We start from the raw sequence: 19869 nt of genomic DNA, 5'->3' as shown, positions 1-19869 counted from the left end.
AAAAAAATGGGATTATACTGTATACATTGAAACTTGATTTTTTCACTTAACATATCTTGGAAATTTCTCCATGACAGCACCTGAAGACTGACCTAATTCTTTTTATATGTCGTATAATATTTCATAGAATGGCTATTACGTTATCCCTTCCCTTATTGGTAAAAAGGTAAGTGGTTTCCAACAGTTCCTCATTACAAGTAATATTGAAACAGGAGGGAAGGGGGCAGGGCACAACCTTTAAAAGAATGACATAGCCATTGAGGATATAACAAAAACTGGTTAGAACTGATCAGTCCCAAGATGGCGGAAGATTTAACTTCCAGTAGACCCTGACCCTCATTATACACTCATTATAATCATTAGCATATGCTAAACGACACACCCACAGGAGCCAGAACAATTCCGAGGCTAACCATAAAAGGCCAATAAGTGGGAGGTGGCCCAAATCCTGGAAATCCCTGCCCCTTCTCCAAAATAGTTGGAATAATCCTCCCACTTGTTGGCCTATGAAATTACACAGCCCATGAAAACTAACCACTCCGTATTTTGGAGCTGCTCTTGCCTTTTGAGACAGACCGCATTCTGTCTATGGAATGTGTATCTCTCTAAATAAATACACTTCTTACCTATCACTTTACCTCTCCCTGAATTCCTTCTGCGCTGAGACATAAAGAACCTGAGCTTCGTTAAGTCCTGAAACCAGGTGTGTGATCTCAAAAGACAGTAGGTTCAAGTCCCAGCCCATGGGTTCAAGTCCTAATCTGAGTTTTGGCTGGGTTCGAATCCCATCTGAGTTATGAGGTTTCAATATTATATAAGCCTTCTTATTTATGTGTCTCTGCACACACATGAATCCAGTCTTCAAAGCAGAACCACTGGATTGAGGGTATTTGCATGTTTTTTTTTTAAATAGATGCTTCCAAATTGCTCCAAAAGACCATATTTGTTGACATCCCCATTAAGAGTAAGTGAGTTGGGCTTCCCTGGTGGCGCAGTGGTTGAGAATCTGCCTGCTAATGCAGGGGACACGGGTTCGAGCCCTGGTCTGGGAAGATCCCACATGCCGCGGAGCAACTAGGCCCGTGAGCCACAACTACTGAGCCTGTGCGTCTGGAGCCTGTGCTCCGCAACAAGAGAGGCCGCGACAGTGAGAGGCCCGCGCACCGCGATGAAGAGTGGCCCCCGCTTGCCACAACTAGAGAAAGCCCTCGCACAGAAACAAAGACCCACCACAGCCAAAAATAAAAAATAAATAAACAAATGTGGGGTTTTAAAAAAAAAAAAAAAAAAAAAGAGTAAGTGAGTTTATGGGACTTCCCTTGTGGTCCAGTGGTTAAAAATCCGCCTTCTAATGCAGGGGATGTGGGTTTGAACCCTAGTCTGGGAATTAAGATTCCCACATGCCGTTGGGTAACTAAGCCTGTGCACAACAGCTAAGACCCAAGTCAGCCAAAAATAATAAAAAAATAAATATTAAAAAAATAAAAGAGTAAGTGAGCTTAACTTTGTACCTGCCCCTATGGTTATATGTAGTGAGCTTAAAAAAAAAGTCTCATTGTTTCCATTTGTATTTCCTAATATTTAGCTAGTGTGGCTGAATATTGGCCTTTCATATTTCCTTTTCTGTGAATTTAAGTTTTGAATCATTTGCCTTTGTGTAGTGAAGAACTACATTTGCCCAAAGGGTGGTCTGGCCATTTTTCCTCAGTTTCTGAGAGGTAATCTCTAAAACTTTGGACCCGTCATGCCTGACAGAAATACCTTTGTTTAGGGTGGAGGCACTGTCCATCAGCTCAAGTAGCTCCACCTGGAGGAGTTGGACACTGAGATCAACCGTGGCCAGGTGACGAAATCCCAAGAAGGGCTCTCGCCACCCAGGCAGCTGGTGAGTTTACCTGGTTGGCGGTACTCCATGTGCACTGTCACACATCAGTGCTGGGTAAGTAATGCATGGCGTCCGTGACTCCCTGGGGAGAGGACAATGGACATTCCACTTTCGGAACTTAAAAGTCACCCTTTAAAATAGTATACAATTCAGTGGTTTTAGTGTATTCACTATAATGAATCATCACCACCGTCTAATTCCAGAACATTTCCATCACCGCCTGTCTGATTTTAATCTGTGTTCTTTATCTGTAATGTACTGTAACTGTGAGTATAACAGCTTGCAGCACATTCTGTGAGGCCTTCTAGCTAATGAATTATTGAAGCTGAGGGTGGTTTTGGGACCCCCCCAAGCCCTGCAGTTGCGTCAGAAGTGACAGCGGTCTTGTGGAGTACTGTACTCCCTCCAGTGTTGCAGCCCAGTTTGTGTGTGTTTGTTTGTTTTAATTTTTGGAGCTCCTTTTATATTTTGGATCCTCTCTCCCCATTGTCACTTTTGTATGTTGCTATTGTTTTCTCCTACTTTGTTTCTCCCACTCTGTGGCATTTTGATAAATGTGACAGTCATGTAACCACGACCAAAATTAAAATATAGAACATTTTGATCACCCCAAAAAGTTCCTTTGTGACCTCCACCCTGGCCCCAGGCAACCGCTGACCTGTTTTCTGTCATTGTTGTTTTGCCTTTTCCAGAATGTTATATAGAATCTTACATGATATACTTGTGGCAGGCCAAGATGTTCCATCCTAATCCCTGGAACCTGTGAACATTACCTATTATGGAAATAGGGATTTTGCAAATGTGATTAAAGACTTCGAGATGAGGAGATTATCCTGGATTATCTGAGTGGGCCCTAAATGTAACTGCAGATGTCCTTATAAGAGGGAGGCAGAGGGAGATTTGATGACAGTAATGTGAGCACAGAAATAGAGATTGACAGGATGCAGTCAGGAGCCAAGGAATGCCGGTAGCTTTTAGAAGTGGAAGAGGCAAAGAACAAATTCTCCCTAGAGCCTCCAGAAGCAAGCAGCCTTGCTGACACTTTGATTTAGCCCCTTAAGGCTCATTTTAGACTCCAGATCTACAATAGAATAAATGTGTTGTTTTAGACCACTGAATTTGTGATAATTTGTCACAGCAGCAAGAGGAAACTTATACAGTAGTCTTTTGTGAAAAGCTCTTTTATGTAACATAAAGATTTTGAAATTCATCTGATGAAATAAAATTCATATTTTATGGCAAGACAAGACAAATTTAAACATAAAATGTTTTTTCGTATGTTTCTCCTCCCTCCCTTTTAGTGTGTATTGTGTGTCTGCATTATCTCTATAGGAGATAACATTCCTTCATAATCTTGTAAGGGGTCACAGTGCCCCGCTACTTGCTTTGTACATGCAGATTTGGATTGTGTAAACTGTCAATACGTCATGTGATGCATAACCCTTTGTCTCAAAAATGTACATAACTCTGCTTTGACCTCTAACAGGTGGAACAGTCAGTCCTCAGAGCTTTTGGAAAGGCTATCTGCCTGGTTATATCCTCAGATTGGCTTGGATGAAATTTTCTATTTCTTTCTTAGATTGACTATTAATTAATTTTTCATTGACACATCTATGTTGATGAGCATACAGGTAGATTGTTTCCTTTCATTAAGGAATGTATTCCATTGTATTGATATACCACAATTTCTTTGTCCTTTCACTGGTTGATGAACATTTGGGTTCTTTACAGTTTGGACGGCTATGAATAAAACTGCTATGAACATTCACATGCAGGTTTTTTGTGTGAACATATGTTTTTATTTCTCTTGGGTATGTACCTAGGAGTAGAATTTCTAGATCATGTGGTATGTGTATCATTAACTTTATATGACATTGCAAAACTGTTTTCGAAAGTGGCTGCACCATTCTTCCAAAGAGGCTGTTCACCAACTAGTTTTACTCATTTGTAAAGGGCAGTGACTTACCCAGGGTCACCTACTGAATTAGAGGCAACAGCAGAACTAGCATCTACATCTTCTCATCCCCAGCAGTGACCCTGAGAGAGGCAGTCCTGCCTAAGTATCCCCCCCCCATTTCCAGCCTCCCCATCTGCTTCTGCTCCTTCTTACCCTCTCTTCTCTCATCCGGCCCCAGCAGGAGGTGGAGGCCAGAGCAGCTTTCAATCTATTGCCATCTCCACCCCAGCCCAGAATGTACCAAACAGAGGTGGGAAAGGCTCGGGGAATGCGGATCATTGACAAGAATCCCCTTTAAGATCTGAGAGCAGCCATCCCCCTGGAAAAGACCTTTGTGTGGGATGTAAGATGATTTTTGATGGCCCAGGGGTAGTCATCAAATACTTCAAATGCCTCATTAGGAGTACTTTGTTTTTAACTTCACTTTCAATCTGATTATGCCAAGGAGAAAGTCTTTTTTGGTGCTAATATGTCTTTAACATCTAATTTTGTTAATCTCCTTTTTTTTTTTTGGCTGTCCTGCGCAGCTTGCGGGATCTTAGTTCCCCGACCAGGGATCAAACCCATGTCCCGTGCAGTGGAAGTGCGAGGTCTTAATGACTGGAATGCCAGGGAAGTCTTCGTAAGTTTCTTCAAAAAACACATTTATTACAGCTTAAATGAGTCCACTTAAAGAAAATATTTAATTTTCAAAAAGTGTGTAAAACCCCTTACACAGTCAAATGAGTTTTGACAAAGGTGTCAAGACCATTCACTGGGGAAAGGACAGTCTTTTAACAAATGGTGTTGGGAAAACTGGATATCCACATACAGAAAATGAAATTGGACCCTTGCTTTATACTATATATGAAAATTAACTCAAAATGGATCAAAGACTTAAACATAAGACCTAGAACTATAAAACTCATAGAAGGAAACATAGGGGGAAAAGCTTCATGGGCTTCCCTGGTGGTGCAGTGGTTAAGAATCTGCCTGCCTATGCAGCGGACACAAGTTCGAGCCCTGGTCCGGGAAGATCCCACATGCTAAGGAACAATAAGCCTGTGCACCACAACTATTGTGTGAGTCTGCACTCTAGAGCCCGAGCTCTAGAGCCCGTGAGCCACAACTACTGAAGCCTGCACTCTAGAGCCCGTGCTCCGCAACAAGAGAAGCCACCGCGATGAGAAGCCCGTGCACCGCAACAAATAGTAGCCCCCACTTGATGCAACTAGAGAAAGCCCACCCGCAGCAACGAGGACCCAACGTAGCCAAAAAAAGAAAAGCTTCATGATGTTGGGTTTGGCAATGATTTCTAGGATTTGACACCAAAAACACAAGCAACAAAAGTGAAAATAGATAAATTGGATTACATCAAACTGAAAGCTTTCTGCATCAAAGGACACAGTTAAATAGAGTGAAAAGGCAACCTAAGGGAGAAAATATTTACCAATCATGTATCTAAATCTAAAAAGAGGCTAACTTCCAGAACATATAAAGAACCCCTACAACTCAATAACAATAACAACAAAACTGATTTTAAAAATGGCCAAAGGACTTGAATAGACATTTCTCCAAAGAAGATATACAAATGGCCAACAAGCATACGAAAATATGCTCAACACCACTAATCATTAAGGAATGCAAATCAAAACCACAGTGAGATATCACCCCACATTTATTAGGATGGCTGCTATCAAAAAACAAAAGAGGGACTTCCTTGGTGGTCCAGTGGTTAAGAATCCACCTCCCAATGCAGGGGAAGTGGGTTCGATCCCTAGTCAGGGAACTAACCCGTGTGCCACGACTAGAGAGAAGTCTGTGCGCTGCAACTAAGACCCGACAAAGCCAAATAAATAAATAAATAAATATTAAAAAAAAGAAAAGAAAAAGCAAAAGTCAAACCCATAGAAAGAGAAAATGGAATGTTGATTGCCAGGGACTTCAGGAAGAGAGGAATGGGGAGTTATGGTTTGATGGGACAGAGTTTCAGTTGGAGAAGATGAAAAAATTCCGGAGATGGAATGTGGTGATGGTTGCATAACAGTGAATGCCATAGAACCGTACACTTACAAATGGTAAATTTGTTATATGTACCTTATCACAATTAAAGAAAAAAAATTTAAGTGTACAGGGAATTCCCTAGTGGACCAGTGGTTAGGACTGCCAAGGGCCCAGGTGTGATCCCTGGTCAGGGAACTAAGATCCCACATGTTGCGCAGCCAAAAATAATAATAATAATAATAATAATAATAACTAATTAAAAATATTTTTTGAGGTGAACAGTGATATGTAGTTAGGGGAAAATAGGGTAATAAATGCCTGAAGTTTGGGGAAGAGTGATCTTGTCCAATGCCCTCTTGGCACTGGTGGAACATCTGTCCATCTCAGAGACGGACAAGAGTTAGCTCAAGATGTACATGAGCAATGTGACCAGGGGCCAGGTGGCTCCTCTTGTCACTCACTGTGCATCCCCCTGGGGGTGCATCCAAGGAGCAGGCTGCAACTGGGTGCGCATGAAGATCACAGAGCAACAGCTTTAGGGAGAGGGGGCTCTATTACTTCTAGGCAAACGCCAGTCTATGCAATGCCGCCAGGCCTGAACCTCCCGGGGTAGGAGAAGACGTGAGGCCTTCAGGGTGGAGGTGCCATTTGAACAGAGCCTTGAAAAGAGCCACTTGAGAAGGAGGTGTTCTAGGTGGATGTACAAGAGCGAAGGGTGGGCATGCAGAGTGGTGTGGGCTGATGGCCTTTGTGAGCAAGTCTCTGTGTTGAGAGACGCAGCCGAAGTATGGACAGAGTGGGTGGGATGCTGGCATGAGCCTGCCAACCTCTGGGCCAGTTACTGATTTGCCCAGAATGAGGCATATGTTGGACACACGGTTTGGTCATTTTCCCTGCCTGGCCCCTTCAGCCCATTAGGATGGGGACAGAGCTTGTGTGGGATGGGAGGTCAGAGCTCCAGAGAGAGGACATCAAGATTAACTATTTGTTCAGGGATCCACAACTCATGTTCCTGAGAGAGATGGCCAGGCCAGGGCTTGGGTGGACTGACTCCAACCTGTCCAGGTGCCAGATGCATGAGGAGGTCTGGAGTGGCGTTTCCAGGACTTCCTGCCCCCTGGCCCTCCCCATCCTGTTGTATCGTTCATTCATTATTCAACCTGTACTCAGTTAGCTCCTTCTCCACATTTTTGTGTCCTAGGCCCTGGGAATTCATGGGCAAATGAGACTTGCAATCTCTGCCTTTTTGAAGAGCACAGCCTCAGGGGCAGGAAGACACCTAGAGAGGCCATTCCAATTCCAGTGCTTTGAGGGGTCAGCCCGGGAGTTGTGGGAACACAGAGGAAGCCAAAATACCTAGTCAAAGGAAAGAAGCATCAGGGAAGGCTTCCTGGAGGAGGTGACATATGAGAAGCAACCACGAGAAGAAGGAACACTGTCAGTTTCTTCAGCCTCCCTTCCAATGGTGCAAGATCCAGCTATAGTCATAGGGGCATCAACACTCTCCCTCACCCCACTCTGGCCCAGGGCCCTGCTTCTGGGACCTGCCCCCATCTTCCATCCTCCCTTGGCCCTTCCCACCCATGCCCACAGTTCCAGGACCCTTCCTGAAACCTCTTCTCCAGGACACCAAGCTTCACCATCTCCATCACCCCCACCACTGCCCCGAGTTTTCTTTTTCTCCTCCTTTGCCCAACAGGAAATTGGCATATCCTAATTATATACGATGTTCTGTAGATGCTGTAGTTAAGTACCCATCTGTAGATGGGCCATCCTTCTATTCTCCTCCTGGATGTTGAGAATGTTTTTTTAAAGGATACATTTTTAAAGTAAAATGAAAAAAAAATTGTGCAGTGGGAACAGTATGGCAGTTCCTCAAAGAAATAAAAATAGAATTACCATATGATCCAGAGATTCCACTTTTTGGTATACTATGTGCAAGAGAATTGAAAGCAGGATCTCGAAGAAATATTTATACAGCCATGCTCATAGCAGCATTATTCACAATAGTTAAAACATGGAAGCAACCCACGTGTTTACTGATGGGTGAATGGATAGCAAAATGTAGTATATATGTACAATGGAATATTATTCAGCCTTAAAAAGGAAGGAAATTCTGACACATGCTACAACATGGATAAACCTTGAAGACATCCTAAATGAAATTGGTCAGTCACAAAAGGACAAGTATTATATGATTCCACTTATATGAGGTACCTAGAGTAATCAAATGAATAAAGATAGGGAATTCCCTGGTGGTCCAGTGGTTAGCACTCCATGATTTCACTGCCAGGCTGCACAGGTTCAATCCCTGGTTGGGGAACTAACTAAGATCCTGCAAGCTGCGTGGTGTGGCCAAAAAAAAAAAAAAGACAGAAAGTAGAATGGTGGTTGCCAGGGGTTGGGGGAGGAAGGAATGGAGAGTTATTGTTTAATGGGTATAGAGTCTCAGTTTTGCAAGATGAAAAGAGTTCTGGAGATGGATGGTGGTGATGTTTGTACAACAATATGTGTAGTTAATACCAGTGAACTGTGTAGTACACACACATACATGCATATATATATATATATATATATATATATATGTACATATCTCTCACAATCAGGGATGCTGAAATGAATTTGCTAATAAATGCAAAACTGGCCTCTACCAAGGATGGAATCAATTCCATTTACCAGACAAGATTTGTTTGCATACTTACGAACTGAATTTTAAACAATTTAAAATCATATATCATATTTAACCCAATATATTCAAAATATTATCATTTAAACATGTAATCAATATAAACATTATTATTGAGATATTTTGCATTCTTTTTTTCATACCAAGATTGCAAAACATCTCAAGTGCTCAGTAGCTACACGTGGTTAGTGGCTTCTGTATTAGACAGCACAGCTGTAGACAACACATAATATTCCTTTGAAAGAACATCCAGGAATCTTTTTGCCTTTTCCAAAGCCTTCGCCAATTTTTCCTGACAGTTTTTTAATTAAAAAAGAATTACCCAAGTAATCTATGTTCATTATACAAATATCAAATGCAGGTAACTGATGAGAAAAATTCACAATAAATGCCACCATCCAAAGATAATCACAGATCCAGATTTTTTATGGCCTCTGAGACTTTAATAGACACATTTTTTATATATTTTTTAAATAAATAATTTTATATACAATATAAATGTGTAAACAATGTAGTTATATATTTTACAGTTTATATGTTTTGTTATATATAATCTATGAAATTGTATTATTTTTAAGAGTTTTAAACTTTTCAGAATAGTTTCAGATTTACAGAATTATTGCAAAGAGTACAGAGAGTTCACTTATACCCCACACGCAGTTTCCTCTGTTATTAATATCTTGCATTAGTAGTGTTACTGAACCAAACTTGCATCTGCTCACCTGTGTGCAGTAAAGCCAATCTACTGACCCTGGGTTGTGGTGAAGGAAAGTGCAGCGTTTATTGCAGGGCGCCAAGCAAGGAGTCCAGAGCAGCTAATGCTCAGAAAGCCTGAACTTCCCCAATGGGCTTCATTGAGGCAGTTTTAAAGGCAAAGTGAGGATTGGGTGTCCCAGGTTATGCAATCAGCTCGTGCACAATTCTCTGACTGGTTTATGGTGAGGTAACAGGGTGGTGTCACAGGGGCTAACATTATCAATCCTTAGGTGCCAATAGGTCTGGGGGCTACATGCTCATGATCATCAAGTAGTTAATTTCTTCCATTTGGTGGTGGTTTTAGCATCAGTAAAGCAACTCAGGAAATGTGTACCAGATACTATTATCTATGTACTTCAGAGAGGAGCTAAAGCAGAGGATATGGGGGAGGGGTCTGTCCTGGGAAGGCCCCTTAGAGTCCTGCTCAGTTATAGTATGGTATATTTATCAGAATTAATGAGCCAACATTGATACATTATTATTAAAGTCCATACCTCATTCAGATTTTTTCAGTTTTTCCCTAATGTCCTTTTACTGTTCCAGGATCCTATCCAGGATACCAGATTATATTTACTAGTGATGTCTTTTCTTAGGCTTATCTGTGACAGTTTCTTAGACTTTCCTTGTGTTTGATGACCTTGCTAGTTTTGAGAGGCACTACTCAGGTATTTTGTAGGATGCTCTTAAATTGGGATTGGTCAGATGTTTCTCATGATTAGACTCAGAATAATTGTGTGGGGCCAAGTGCCATTTAAGGGCACATCAAATCAATCTGACAAACTATCAATCTGACTTATCACTATTGATGTTGACCTTAATCACCTGGTGAAATCATATTTATTTTTGACTAGAGAATATATGCACATGGTACAAAAATTTAAATATACAAGTCTCCCTCTCACCCTGCCTCTTCCCCCCTCAAACACACACAGGCTGCCTCACCAAAGATAATTACCTCCAATTTCTGGAACCTGTGAATATATTACTTTACATGATTAAAGGGATTTTGCAGATATGGCTAAATTAAGTATTTTGAGACAGGGGAGATTACTCTGGATTATCAGGATGGACCCAGTGTAAATACAAGCATCTTTATAATGAAATCAAGTTCCCCTAAAACCAAGTTCCTCTACCAAGTTTATGATTGACCTCTCTATTCAACACCTGTTCCCCTGAAGACAGGAGTATCAAAGGAAAGGAGGAATTGAAACTGTACAGGACCCTGTGGGGCCTTCTCAAGTACAAAGCCCTTTCTGTACTCCCCATCTGTTTGTGGGGAAACGGTTTCCGCCTCTAAGACCTTCTCTGAGTTCCAAAGGGCAGATTCAATTAGTAATTAGAGTGAGGGAATACAGAAAGAATCCATAGTGCAGCCATGGGGCCTGCTCCTGGTTCCTCCTGGTTCCTCCTGGGGGGATGTAAGGAAAACCTGACATACATCTCTGAGTTCTTCTATAGGAACTAAGGCCCCTGCCCAGGTAGAGGATGGTAACTTCAGGCTCAGTACAAGCACTGGGACCCCAGACTGGTTGGAACCGGAAGGCTGATGATTGAGATTCTTAGAACACCACCCTGTTACCTCACCGCCAACTAGAGGAAGCTTACACACCCTGTAGCCCTCCCCCACCAAATTTACGTATAAAACCTTCTTCCCTGAAACCCATGGGGGAGTTCCGGCCTTTTGAGCACAAGCCACGCGTTCTCCTTGCATGGCCCTGGCAATAAATCTTTCTCTGCTCCAAACTCTGATGTTCAGGTGTGTTTGGCCTCACTGTGCTTTGGGCACACAAACTTGCGTTAGGTGAGAATAAGAGGTTAGACAGGAGGGTCAGAGTCAGAGAAGGCATCATGAAGACAGAAGCAGAAGGTGGAGTGATGTGGGGATATGAGCCAAGGAATGTGGTGGTCTTTAGAAGCTGGAAAAGGAAAGGAAATGGATATCCCCTAGAGACTCCAGAAGGAACACAGTGTTGACCTCCAGAACTATAAGATAATAAATGGTGTGGTTTTAAGTCTCTTAAGTTAGTAGTAATTTGTTACAGCAGCAATAAGAAACAGGAACTGTCAAATCCCTTTACCAGTTTTTCTGCCAGTGAATGTCCAGCCTCATCTTGAATGCCTCCAATGATGGGGATATCACTGTCTCCACAGGCACCCTGTTTTCTTTCCAGCAAACTCTTTCTTCTGTGGAAACCTTCCTTCGTGGTAACCTCTCACCCATTGCATGCCCACCTCAAGCCCCAGTTCTCGGAGCAAGGATCAACAGCCACAACCTAAATCCCTTGTACACATGAGGGTTTTATAGACATAAATTATCTCTTCTCCAGGTTTAACATCCTCCAGCTTTGCCCTTGGCCAGTTTACAAAAAGGTATAAAAGCCAACTTTCTCTTGATGAGGCTTCAGCTAAACACTTGTGGAATGGGATCCCATTGCCCGTGTCTTCCCATCCATGGAGGAGCCCATGGCAAAGTCCATAACCGAGCACACCCCCTTCCAAAAAGAATCATGTAGACCCCCTCCTCACTTCCCCCAGGGGCTCAACAATAGTCTCGACCCTTTCGATAGTATTTGTCATTAAAAATAATGTCAAAACTTCAGGTTCCGAGCGTTGGCAAGTGACTAGAATTTAATAATATAGTTTCATTTCCATAGTATTTATTTTTATGGTTATTTTCTATTGATGGCAAGAGAAACTAATTTTCATTTTCTGTTCGGGCTAGAGTTTCCATTTAAAACATATAAGTAGTAAAAAGACTGAACCAGTTTAAGGATAACGGTAAATCTTGGCAACGTGGGTGGTTATTGATTGCGGATGACGAGGGGCTGTGTGGTTGGATCTGGAGCTACCAGGGACCTCAAAAATCATTTGGATAATTCCCAAACCGCATCGCACCACACAGTGCACTAAAAAAGACGCCACAAATATTCATCTAAGAGTCAGGATGGCCGAGCGGTCTAAGGCGCTGCGTTCAGGTCGCAGTCTCCCCTGGAGGCGTGGGTTCGAATCCCACTTCTGACAATCTTCCCATTTTTTTTTTTTTTTTCTCTTTTTCCGTTCCAGGGTCTAAGGAGAGTGTCTTTGCGGTTTCAGATCGGATCTTTCTCTTTTACATTCCAAAAGTCAAATAAATATCATTAAGAAAAAAACACCTTTTAAGAAGGAAATACTTGTTTCGTAAAAAGATTAATAGTATTACCTATTTGATGTGCCACTTTAGGTGAAAAGCAAAAAAAAAAAAAGAAAAACCGAAAGCTTGTCAGAAGTGGGATTCGAACCCACGCCTCCAGGGGAGACTGCGACCTGAACGCAGCGCCTTAGACCGCTCGGCCATCCTGACTACTGGTAAGATTCGTTTACAGCAATCCCCTTCAAAATGGCTCTTGTGTGCGCATGCGTAGCGAACCACGGGCACTGTCTCCTTCTCCTCCCTGCGTTGGGAGGAGCTAGATACTGACGTTGGCTCGAAGGGGAGGAGCGAGACGGAACGAGAAGGTGCAGAACTAGGCGCCTGGGCAGCGGCAGAGGGCGCGCGCGGTGTGGTGGACACTCTGAACGGCGGAGAGACCGAGGACTATCACTTCGACCCGTGTGCGTTCGTGCCGCCGACAGGCATTCATTCTGCATTCATGCATTTACTATTCACATCAGCTTTGATTCTTGCATATCTGTAAGTACCCTTGCATTTCTGCATACATGCCCTCTTGCCTGTTGCGCGAGAAACAGTAAAGTCCGCACACTCGCACAGGCTTATAGATCTCTGCTGGCGCCCGAACCAGGTGAAGCCCGGATATAGCAGGGTCTCTTGGCACGCGTACATTCGTCAAAACTGCAACTTCACATTTGTATGTGTGTTTAACTCATTTACTCAGGCTCCGGGTTACACCGAGTCCTGCAGCGGCACAGCCGGATCCACCCTTTTTCCTAACCGTGTTCCTAGTTCGCACCCTTGCTTGGCACACAGTACGCGTGCAGGGAATGACCGCGGATTAATCCGTCCCTCGCCTCCTCCTTCCCGCAGTGCGTCATTTCGTGATTCACGTCTCCTCCCTAACCCCAGACTTACCCACGCACTGGTTCTGCCCAGGGACCAGAAGACCTCAGGTCGCGAGGGTACCTTTCAACACGGGATTTCGGGGAGGCTTGCATACAAAACAGAATTTCCGCCCTTAAGACACATTCAAGCCTGGGACGAAGGGAGAAAGATAAGAAATACGTGAAAGGTAAAATGGCAACAAAAAAAAAAAAAAAGAAAGAAAGAAAAGAAAAGGTTAAAGGTGCTGCTAAGTGCAAGAAAGAGGATGTCAGGAAACTTGCAAGAGACTTTGAAATAGGCCAAGAAAGATAACTGGGTGTCCTGTCTGGGGCACCAGTCCTGGCTGGCTGATTCTCAAGGGCCTGCACCTTTCATTACTTCTACATACAAATGATTCTTATTCACGGAAATGCAAGTGGATTTTGTTTGAGTGGAATGCAATTAATTATTGCCCTGTGGATATTGACCATTTTTACATCTGTATTATAAATCCATTTGTGATTGCCAATATATGTGTGTCCTTTGAGTCAGTTGTAACGTCTTACTGGTTTCCCCACAAATTACTGAGTTAGATGAAATCTTTGACTTGTGTTCATTTTATAATTATGTGAGAATCACGATTTTACCTTAAAAAAAAGTCTCTTTTAATAGTGATCAAGGGTGACTAGGGGGACTTCCCTGGTGACGCAGTTGTTAAAATCTGCCTGCCAATGCAGGGAACATGGGTTCGATCACTGGTGGAGGAAGATCCCACATGCGGTGGAGCCCGTGAGCCACAACTACTGAGCTCGCATGATGCTACTATTGAAGCCCAAGCGCTCTAGGGCCCACGTGCTGCAACTGCTGCAGCCTGCGCGCCTAGAGCCTGTGGTCCCCAATAAGAGGCGCCACTGAAATGAGAAGCCCGCGCACCCCAACGAAGAGTGGCTCCCTGCTCACCAGAAAGCCTGTGCAGCAACAAAGACCCAACGCAGCCTCCCCACCAAAAAAAAAAAAAAAAGTGACTAGGGGCTCCCACCATAAAAAAATGGTACTGATGGACCTAGTGGCAGGGCAAGAATAAAGATACAGACGTCGAGAACGGACTTGAGGACACAGTGGGGAAGGGGAAGCTGGGACAAAGTGAGAGAGTAGCACTGACATATATACACGACCAAATGTAAAACAGAGAGCTACAGCTCGGTGCTTTGTGATGACCTAGAGGGGTGGGATAGGGAGGGGAGATGGGGTTATGGGGATATATCTTATAGCTGATTCACTTTGTTGTACAGCAGAAACTAACACAACATTGTAAAGCAATTATACTCCAATAAAGATGTATGAAAAGAAAAAAAAAAGAGTGACTAGGGTCTCTCATAGGAAGGGTGGTCAGGGAGGGCCACTCTCAGAGGAGGTGACAATGAGTTCCAAAGGGAGAGACAAGCACAGTCAAAGCCGGGAGTAGCAGTGTTCCAGGTGGGAGGCATAGCCAGTGCAAAGGTCCTGAGGCAGGGAGGGGCTGTGGTCTGTTGGAGGGGCAGCAAGGCCAATGGGGCAAGGGTATGGGTGGCAGGAGGCTGAAGTCCATATCACACATGGCTGGGATGCCAGGAAGAGGAGTTTGGCTTTTCTTCTGTGTGTGTTGGAGTCATTGGAGTGTTTAAAAGCAGGCGAGTGACATGATTCAGTTGGCCTTTCAAAATGATCCCTTTGGCTGCTGTAGGAGAAAGGACATGAGAGACAAGAGAAAAATCAAGAGTCCAGGGAGAAGGCCATGGAAAGGAGGATGAGAGATGATGGTGGCTGGACCAGGGAAGTGGAGATGCAAAAGGTGGTCAAGTTCAAGATTCAAGATGTGTTTTGGAGGTATAACGAACAAGCCCTGCTGGCTGGCTGGTGTGTGTGTGTGTGTGTGTGTGTGTGCACGCACGTGCACGTGAATGTGGAGAGAGGGGGTGCAGGGATGCAGCAGAAAGTCACCAAGATCATAGAGGTTATCCGATGCTCACAACTTCCCTTTGAGATCAGTGCTGTGGGCAGGAGCTGCTCCCTACTCCTACTCCAGGGATCTCAGGCTCACACAGGCTGAGTGATTTGCCAACATCCTCTTTGGGGCAGAAGCCCTGTGCTCTCCACCTCTGGAACCCTCCCCTCATGCCTTACACCACCAACCTTTCTATGGGCCCATCATTTTAGAGGTAAGAAAACAGTGGCAAGCCCAGAGCTGGAGCCCAAGCCGGACCCTCTCTGCCTGCTCCCCTCCTGGCCTGGCTGGGAGAAAGTGCTCATTGGATGGAGCTGCTGAGGCCCCACTCAGCCCTACCTCCTGCGTTTGGGTGGATGGTCAGCTGTCCTCCCCTGACACCTTTCAGGTGCCAGATTTGTGGCTTGGGGGAAGCCATTTCAGGATCCCATTCCAGCTTCAGACCCCCAAGACCAAAAATGGGAAAGGGCCACTATTCCTGTTTGTTCCATTTCCCCCTTTTCAGCAGCCTAGACACCAACAATGGATCCTCGAGGCACAGACCTCACTCATTTTCCACTCTGGGCATTTGTCCAGGTCGGGAGAGGAAAGTCCCCTGAGCTCAGCCTGGAAAGTCTACCAGCAACTGGGGAAGTCCCGGCACGGCCCTGCTCAGCCCTAATAGGGACCAATGTAGTCAGTCCCCGTGGGGATCTGGTGCTCAGCCAGCCCAGGGGCCTGAAAGGGGGAATCCTAGCATCTCTGTGACCTTGGCACACATACCCACCTCTGCTTGGGAAAAGAGTGGCAGGAAGCTGAGTTTTAGCGAATGTCTCCTTTACATCCATTATTTCACTTAACGTTCATAACATCACCACAACACCGAATATCATTACCTCCATTTACAGATGAGGAAAATGAGGTGCAGAGAGGCCAAAGTAACTTACCCAGAGTCACACAGATGAAAAGTGGAACCTGATTTTTCTGGCCTAATACTCTTTTTTTCAATACTCCTTCTTGAGAACTATTCTGAGCCTAGAACTGTGATAGGTACTTTATTTACATTATTTCTTTTTAAAAGCAAAAGCCATGAGGGCTTGCCAACTAAGGTGGCAGGCTGGATTTGGAGACGTTAATTTTAGTTCTGTTTTCATTATTGGAGGAGACTTAAAAGAAAGAGTAGGCTTTTCCCAGCAAGCCAGTCCAAGTGGCAAGGCCAAGTTTTTGTGCCTCGGGCTCTGATTTTCTTGGCCAAGGTTCAGGGACAGAAGCCATCAGGCGCCAGTAGTGAATCCCTGCCAAGGCCTGGTTTGCGCATCTTGATCCACTGAGGGCGGACCTTGGGTGAAGCGGATGAAGCAGGTGTGGATCTCTAATGGGGTGGGATAGGAACAGCTTGGTCCCTCTGGAGCCAGAGTCAAAGACCCCAGGTCCCCCCTTGATGTGGAGAGTTGGGCAACCCAGTTCCCCGATTTTTAATGGATCATGTGGACAGTGGTGACCAGAATGGACCAAAGGCCAGAAGCTCACTTTCAAGTTCTGTAGACTGCTTATCATGCCCCCAAGGCCTTTGATCACCCTAGAAAGAGAACCCCAGGAATGGGGGAGACTCTGTAGCATGCCACTCTGAGAAGCAAGCGGTGTAGAGCCCATTTTGACTTGAGGCAGCATGGCTGAGCACCTCAGCGTGTGGATTCTGGAACCACCTGAGTTTAAATCTTGTTTCTGCTAGTTCTGTGACCATCGGGAGTTATTTAGCCTCTCTGTCCCTCTCTTCCTCAGTTTCCCAATCTGTAAAATGAATTTAGGAATAGTATCTGCCTCAAAGGGTTGTATAGATTGAAGAGTTAATACATTTAGAGTTCCTGGAATAGAATAATGCTTTAAATGTTAGCCTAGAAAAATAAAGCAATGTACCATTTCTTTCTTTTCCCCCCCCAGGAACTGCCGAAGTATTAGTGTTTAATAGCACAACTGACCAAGGTCCAAGATATGAAGTTACCGTGTTCAGGAAACGTGGGGGGCATGGGAGGGAAATCACTCTATAAATTAACTCTATAGTATATGGTAAGAAGAATGCACACTTTATAATATAAAACCTGTCTACACATAGTAGTTGCAAAAAACCATCGTCTTCTCTTGGCTTGTAAAAAGGTTGTTCCAGATTCCAGTGCAGATGAGCAACCTTCACCTCTTCTGTGTGGCAGGGATCTGTCTTCACCATCCAGCTCTTCCACCTCAGTCTGCGTCATGAGGTCTGTGATAGTTTTCTCCAGGTCATCAATGCGACTGCCCATGTCAATTCTTCCAATGATCTGGTCGGACATGGTCTGAAATTTATCTTGCATCTGTTGCAGGGGTGTCTGCACCTCCGAGGTGAGATCCTGCACGGCCTTGGGGTCAGTCTCGGCCATCTCCCCAGTTCCCAGCTTGGCGGTGCTATCTCAGACCATCACCTACATTGCTGTTTGTTCCCAGTGTACCATTTCTTGCACCTGCTGAATATTGTGGAGCAAGTTCCCACCTGTCAAACTGACTTTGCAGAAGTAGTGTCTATAGGGCCATCCCGACAACCGTAGTATCCTGACTGCCCCCTTTGAGCCAGCCTTGCTCCCCTCTCCAGCCTCATCTCCCACTTCCAGCTCCCTGCCCACCTCTTTCTTTTTTTTTTTTTTTAACATTTTTTTTATTAGTTTCTGCTTTATAACAAAGTGAATCAGTCATACATATACATCTGTTCCCACATCCCTTCCCTCATGCATCTCCCTCCCTCCCACCCTCCCCATCCCACCCCTCCAGGTGGTCACAAAGCACGGAGCTGATCTCCCTGTGCTCTGCGGCTGCTTCCCACTATCTATCTACCTTACGTTTGGTAGTGTATATATGTCTCTTTCTGTTCCTTCAATCCACAAAGCACATTCCTCCTCGGTGCCTTTGCGCTTTCTGTTTCCTCCATGCAGAGCCATCTTCCCCCAGCTCACGCAGGGCTGGCTCCTTTCATCATCCCCAGGTCAGCCCCAGGGTGAAAATGGCCCCTCACCCCACCTCCCACTCACTTTCAATCTGGCCTCCTTCTGACAGATGCAAAGTTACTGTGCTTATTCGCTGGCTTATTTGATGATCACGTTTCTCCCCCACTAGCCTCTGTGCTCTTGTGAAGTCAGGAACCGTGGCCATCTTGTTCACCAGGTATTCCCAGCAGATAGCACAGTACCTGTCACGTAGCAGGAACTTGATACATAAGTACTGCGTGAGTGGATGAATGGACAAATGGATGGATGGACGGATGGGCGGGTCAATTCCCTGGGCTCTTCAAGTCAGTTTTCTGTCCGTCTCAGGTGGAGCTCAGGAAGCCTCCTCAGGTGAGGCCATTTATGACCCCTTGCCTTCCCCTGAGGCTTCAGCTCTGACTCACACGCCCAGCTCTCTGCATTGACACATCAGTTCCTTTTGCCCATCTGGGGCTCAGGGACCCCCAGACCTCTCGCAGGCCCCATCTGCTCTGCCTCTTTTGGCTAAAACGTTTTGGAGTTCCGCTTAGGGCTCCACCAGCCCAGGGCTTTCTCTCAGGGTGGGCTGAGTACTCGGTGCAGGGGTGAAGGCGGACGTGGTGTCTGAGGTCTAGGGATAACTCAGGTTATTACCCTGGTTCCCTCCCTGTGACCACAGCCCTGTCGACGGAGTAAAGTACTGCTGTACCAATTGCTAAACAGGGCTGCCCTGAGTCCCCACCGCCACCCTGGCCCCTCCCCACTCCCGATTCCTGCAGTCCACCAACCTCCCGGCTGGCTCCAGCACAAAGGCTGTCGTCCGTCGTCATGGGCAGGTGCGATGCAAGTCATTAAAGATATTAAACATTTCTGCAGGACCACATTATGGCTTTCCTCTTTGACCTGATGATCCACTACTCTTTGGGAGCCCCTTCTGATTCAATCCCACCCCTACTCTGGCCACCTCCCACTCCCACCACTCACCCCTCCCTCTCCCGCTCCCCACCCGGCTCTTCTGGTACCAGCCCCGTGATTTTCCATTGGAAACAACCCCTCCCCCACTCTCTGTCCAGGCAGGTCACGTGAAGCGGACTCTACTCTCCTACCATGTTGGGGGGAAATGGGCTTGTGACTCAGGTCTGACCAATCAGTCAGTTCCATTCACCTAGCTACACAGTGATTGGTTCAGAAATGAACACATGATTCCAGTTGGTCCAATGGGAGTCTGGCGAGAGGGGACTCTTGGAGAAGAGAAAGTGGGTGTGGGGCTCAGGTGGCTGAGCCGGTAAAGTCTTGAGGCTGGTGGTGGCTGTCATTGCTATGCCATTCAGAGCCTGCTTGAGAAGAGCTGGAAAATACAGAAAGTCAGAACTCTATTGACATCGATATTATTCGAACACTTGGATTTAGTTGTGCCTGAAACCATCCACCCCTGGTCTTTTCAGTTTCATGAGCCAATGCCCTTTTGCACTTAAGCCAGTTTAATGTGAACTTCTGTCACCTGTAACCCAAAGACTAATATGGCCTAGATCTGTGCTGGCTTACAGGGTAGTCAGGAGCTGACTAGTGAGCATTTGAAATGTGGCTACACTGAATTGAGACAGATCACGTGTCACATACAAACTACATTTCAA

The 19869-nt window shown here is 45.1% G+C and overlaps 1 pseudogene across 1 annotated transcript; it reads right to left on the bottom strand.

Annotated features, from left to right (window-relative positions):
• Positions 1 to 17432: 17432 nt before the first annotated feature.
• Positions 17433 to 17659, bottom strand: LOC308605721 (heat shock factor-binding protein 1-like; annotated as a pseudogene). The gene has a single exon. The product of its transcript is annotated as a heat shock factor-binding protein 1-like (transcript).
• Positions 17660 to 19869: the final 2210 nt, after the last annotated feature.

This window comes from Mesoplodon bidens (genome assembly GCF_964165515.1).
Source record: "Mesoplodon bidens genome assembly, chromosome: 18".
In the NCBI taxonomy this organism is placed as follows: domain Eukaryota; kingdom Metazoa; phylum Chordata; class Mammalia; order Artiodactyla; family Ziphiidae; genus Mesoplodon; species Mesoplodon bidens.
Note: the sequence above shows the minus strand (reverse complement) of the source record. Positions and strands in the feature narration are given on the sequence as shown.